Here is a 6,209-nt window from a genome sequence, read left to right as displayed (position 1 = left end):
ACTCTGTGCTCCTTCTTCTATCGGTCTGTGGTACATTGTATAGGATCTGACGTGATGCTTGTATTGTATGGTATGGAGTAGACCCTCAATAAATGAGAGGCGTATTCTGGGGGTAATTGTATGTCCTGTACACATCACAGGTAACCTCAGGACTGAGGTTTTTTCTCCTGCGCTCCGGTCCCGGCCCTATTGTGTCTATTTTTCGAGTGATAAAACTACAAGTCATGAAGTCCAAGTAATAACGTGAAAAGGTCACTGCTGGCGACTGATACCTCTCAATGCACTACAGCAAACAGTGCCCCTAGAGGTCATACAGCCTAATGAGTTAATACTGAAAATTAAAGGGATTGTCCACCATAGAATATCCAGGCAGGTGTGCACATGCCTTACAGGTGGCTGCTACTGAGGGGCAAAGAGGATGGCTGCATCCTTTATTATATCATGGCCCCATTATACACATGGCCCCAATAACGAAAAAAAGCGCAAATTTTATAGCCTGCAAAATGGGCCAGTGAGAACTAAAATCCTGGCAGCTGCAGGGCCCTCCTTGCCTCCTGCGCCTCGCTGTGCGCCCATAAAACAAGTAATGGACACATGTGGGGGGTCGCTGCACTCGGGAGGAATTGCATAACAAACTGTTTGGTGGGTTTTCTCTTTTTAATCTTTTGGAAATGTGTAAGTTTTAGGCTAAATGAACGTATAACCGACAAAAAGTTGACCCCCCCCAAAGCAGTGCACGTTAACCCCCTCTGTCTAATGCCCTTAGTCAGAGACAGGACTGGCAGTGCTCAATTCCTCAATTAAGATCCCCCCAACAAATAACAAAAAAAGCAGTGCACATCACAGCCCGGCAGAGCTCAACTCAATAAATTAACTTACCTAACTGGCACAGGCTCCAACGATGCCTCGGCCCTACGTTACTCCTCTTCAGGCCGCTTCACCTCCTGTGTAGAAGATGTTCCAGTGCAGGCGCAGCACAGGTCGCGTCTTTGCGAACCGGGGCTGCTCTGTCTCCATGCACCACTCTGACGTCATTGAGCAGACCACATCACCGGGCGTCACGGTGGCAAACATCATGTTGCTTGCCAGTCGGCCCAACTGGCCCCAGACAATGGCGACCGGCCCCAGACAGCCCCGACCAGTCCGGCCCACCGGGAACCGTCCCGGTGGAATAAATGTCCAGTCCGCCCCAGCACTGACACGCATAGCCATTTTCAGTGACACACGGCCGCCGGAGAGTTACATTTCATCCTCTGCTGATGCACCTGGCGTGTAGGAGCTGAGGATGAAACGTAACTCTCCGGTGGCCACGTGTCACTGAAAATGGCTACACGTGTCATAGGTTCACCATCACTAGAGGCACACGGCATATTAGTTATAATCTCACTAGAGGCACACGCTGCTGGATCGCGAACGGACCGGGTAAGTACATCTGCCCCACAGTTTAGTACTTACAGTCTGAACAGCCTCTTAAAGAAATATTTGGGGAATATTTGCCTTTCTCAGTCTGCAGTACTCCATGAAGGCATTCTCCAAAAAAATGGCCCAGAACCTCATGCAATAATGCAGAGGCGAACACATGGAGTAGTGCCTAGCAGTCCCCTCACTGGTATAGTGCCCAGTGATCCCATGCGTTGCAGCGGTCCTGGATTCTGAGGCACAGTCCAGATGTCGGGGGCCTACATGACAACGTCAGGATGACAATAGACTCCGTGCTTTGCCTGCAGTAGTGGAGCTCTGCACTAAGGGCCCCCGGACATAACAGATATGCCCCTCTAGAAATGCCAATGTACACAGTTGATTCGGAGCTTGCCAGGATTTGCGAAGGTCGTGAGCCCGATATCCACTAGGTGTCGCTGCTGCGCCGAGGTCCGCTGAGGTCTGCCGTAGTTCACCATCCTCTTCTTGGTGCATGTAAGTGCGTGTCAAGCGACACATTATAAGAAACTGTGCACCTAAACGGGCTTATGTCTGTTAGTAACTTGCAAGGGTCAATGATGTTGTTTATAGTAAAATGTATCTTCCTGAGGCTTAGCAGGAGACTGATTGGCTGGAAGCTCAGAATGTTCCAGAACAGGGAAATTTTAAAGTTAGGCTCTTGGTCTTATTGACTCTACTTTTTTGTGACGTTAGGCTCTTCGGAGTGGGTCTCAGTTCTGAGATTTGTGTGAGAACACAGTGCTATATATTGCTATCATGCTGCTGATGCAGCAGAGCCGATTCGGCTGACTACTGGCCCATGCTGATGTTCCTGCAAGCCAAGGACTACTCATACAACTACAGCAAGCCAAGATCTGCATCCCCGGCCTGCCACTACCATCATAGGCCTCCCTCATAACATACATGCGGAGTGCCCCAGGGGGAACCTTCATAGTTACACAGATACCCCACTTCTTGCCAGCTCAGATGGTTGCAGATGAGTTCTATCTCCGGACCAAGGCCCCTGTGCCAACTGCAGCCTTACCGCCATACAGATACCGCCACTCTGAGCCCTAGTCTCCCGCTGCACCCATATTCTAGCGGCCCCGGTGTGGATGTTGCAAACGTGTCTTCTATCAGAACAGAGAGGATAATTCTGCTGACACACGGATCCCTTTGGATAACATCTCACTGGGTTTTATCTTACGCTGTCATTTTATTCCTGTTTATGTTATGCAACAGAAAACCGATAACAGGAAGAATATTCAGCAGATATTATGCCCCGACTAATGACGAGCCGAGCATTCCTGATATCAAGGGATGAGAGGCCAAGAATAATCGGATAGGACACATAACAAAACTGGCAGAAACTGCTGATACAGCAATAAAGTGATAATCTGCCTGCAAAAGTCTACTGCTATATAACATCCAGGATCAGGTTTATTCCTGTACATAGGGGGCAGTATTATAGTAGTTATATTCTTGTACATAGGGGCAGTATTATAGTAGTTATATACTTGTACATAGGGGGCAGTATTATAGTAGTTATATTCTTGTACATAGGGGGCAGTATTATAGTAGTTATATTCCTGTACATAGGAGGCAGTATTATAGTAGTTATATTCCTGTACATAGGGAGCAGTATTATAGTAGTTATATTCTTGTACATAGGGGGGCAGTATTATAGTAGTTATATTCCTGTACATAGGGAGCAGTATTATAGTAGTTATATTCCTGTACATAGGAGGCAGTATTATAGTAGTTATATTCCTGTACATAGGAGACAGTATTATAGTAGTTATATTCTTGTACTTAGGGGCAGTATTATAGTAGTTATATTCTTGTACATAGGGGGCAGTATTATAGTAGTTATATTCTTGTACATAGGAGGCAGTATTATAGTAGTTATATTCCTGTACATAGGGGGCAGTATTATAGTAGTTATATTCCTGTACATAGGGGGCAGTATTATAGTAGTTATATTCCTGTACATAGAGGGCAGTATTATAGTAGTTATATTCCTGTACATAGGGGGCAGTATTATAGTAGTTATATTCCTGTACATAGGGAGCAGTATTATAGTAGTTATATTCTTGTACATAGGGGGGCAGTATTATAGTAGTTATATTCCTGTACATAGGGAGCAGTATTATAGTAGTTATATTCCTGTACATAGGAGGCAGTATTATAGTAGTTATATTCCTGTACATAGGAGACAGTATTATAGTAGTTATATTCTTGTACTTAGGGGCAGTATTATAGTAGTTATATTCTTGTACATAGGGGGCAGTATTATAGTAGTTATATTCTTGTACATAGGGGGCAGTATTATAGTAGTTATATTCTTGTACATAGGGGGGCAGTATTATAGTAGTTATATTCCTGTACATAGGGAGCAGTATTATAGTAGTTATATTCCTGTACATAGGAGGCAGTATTATAGTAGTTATATTCCTGTACATAGGAGACAGTATTATAGTAGTTATATTCTTGTACTTAGGGGCAGTATTATAGTAGTTATATTCTTGTACATAGGGGGCAGTATTATAGTAGTTATATTCTTGTACATAGGAGGCAGTATTATAGTAGTTATATTCCTGTACATAGGGGGCAGTATTATAGTAGTTATATTCTTGTACATAGGGGGGCAGTATTATAGTAGTTATATTCTTGTACATAGGGGGCAGTATTATAGGAGTTATATTCTTGTACATAGGGGCAGTATTATAGTAGTTATATTCCTGTACATAGGGGGCAGTATTATAGTAGTTATATTCCTGTACATAGGGGCAGTATTATAGTAGTTATATTCTTGTACATAGGGGGCAGTATTATAGTAGTTATATTCTTGTACATAGGGGGCAGTATTATAGTAGTTATATTCTTGTACATAGGGGGCAGTATTATAGTAGTTATATTCTTGTACATAGGGGGCAGTATTATAGTAGTTATATTCTTGTACATAGGGGGCAGTATTATAGTAGTTATATTCCTGTACACAGGGGGCAGTATTATAGTAGTTATATTCCTGTACATAGGGGGCAGTATTATAGTAGTTATATTCTTGTACATAGGGGGCAGTATTATAGTAGTTATATTCTTGTACATAGGGGGCAGTATTATAGCAGTTATATTCTTGTACATAGGGGGCAGTATTATAGTAGTTATATTCTTGTACATAGGGGGCAGTATTATAGTAGTTATATTCTTGTACATAGGGGACAGTATTATAGTAGTTATATTCCTGTACATAGGGGGCAGTATTATAGTAGTTATATTCTTGTACATAGGGGGCAGTATTATAGTAGTTATATTCTTGTACATAGGGGGCAGTATTATAGTAGTTATATTCTTGTACATAGGGGACAGTATTATAGTAGGTATATTCCTGTACATAGGGGCAGTATTATAGTAGTTATATTCTTGTACATAGGGGGCAGTATTATAGTAGTTATATTCTTGTACATAGGGACAGTATTATAGTAGTTATATTCTTGTACATAGGGGACAGTATTATAGTAGTTATATTCTTGTACATAGGGGGCAGTATTATAGTAGTTATATTCTTGTACATAGGGGGCAGTATTATAGTAGTTATATTCCTGTACATAGGGGGCAGTATTATAGTAGTTATATTCCTGTACATAGGAGGCAGTATTATAGTAGTTATATTCTTGTACATAGGGGGCAGTATTATAGTAGATATATTCTTGTACATAGGGGGCAGTATTATAGTAGTTATATTCTTGTACATAGGGGGCAGTATTATAGTAGTTATATTCTTGTACATAGGGGGCAGTATTATAGTAGTTATATTCTTGTACATAGGCCCCATATGTGAATCCTCAATGATCAGTACATCTGCAGCTGCTATAGTCAGGGCACTTCTGTATACCGCTCTCTCTTGCTATATACATGTGTGGGTGATGAACAATGTTTCCATTAATATCTAGGGAGTCAGGCTGGACCAGATTCTGAAATGTTGAATTTAGCATTACTGTGTCATTCCTGTCCCTAGGCAGCACAAACAGATCTGTAACACAGAGGCGGAACCTCAGCTGCAACGTGGACCGATCCCCCCCAACTCTTATCCTACAGAGGAATATGAGGAACTTTTTCCAGACATAGTGACCCTTCAGTGAGTATTAAAGGGACCCTGTCACACTTGTATAAGCAGATCCAGTGCACAAATATACAGTGCCCCCCAGTGGTGCCCCCTAGTGTAAGAGTATCCACAGTATTATTCATTATTCACTGATTTTACACTACATTTTTAGGTGTACAGATGAAAGTGCAGTATTTGGGAAGTGTTCCTTAATAAGTGACAAAACAACAAAATCAAAAATTTTCCAAAAACATAGATATCCAAAATATTGTCCACAGCCCCAATGAATCGCAGAATTACAAAGATTCCCAACCATTGTCTGTGTGTGTCTGTGTTAGGGGCACAGAAATGATCATTTATAAACAGGAGACTACAGAAAAGGGGGTGAGGTTATAGGGAGTGGCGGCTTAAAACACAAGAAGGACGGCTACTGATAGGACCCCCATAACAGAGACAGTCAGAGACAAGCGCTGGGCAGCAGGATACTGACAGGACCCCCATAACAGAGACAGTCAGAGACAAGGGCTATGCACCAGGATACTGACAGGACCTCCATAACAGAGACAGTCAGAGACAAGGGCTATGCACCAGGATACTGACAGGACCTCCATAACAGAGACAGTCAGAGACAAGGGCTATGCACCAGGATACTGACAGGACCCCCATAACAGAGACAGTCAGAGAC

Source organism: Engystomops pustulosus, chromosome 3, assembly GCF_040894005.1.
Source record: "Engystomops pustulosus chromosome 3, aEngPut4.maternal, whole genome shotgun sequence".
In the NCBI taxonomy this organism is placed as follows: Eukaryota; Metazoa; Chordata; class Amphibia; order Anura; family Leptodactylidae; genus Engystomops; species Engystomops pustulosus.
The sequence above is the reverse complement of the archived record's forward strand: the minus strand, read 5'-3'. Positions refer to the sequence as shown.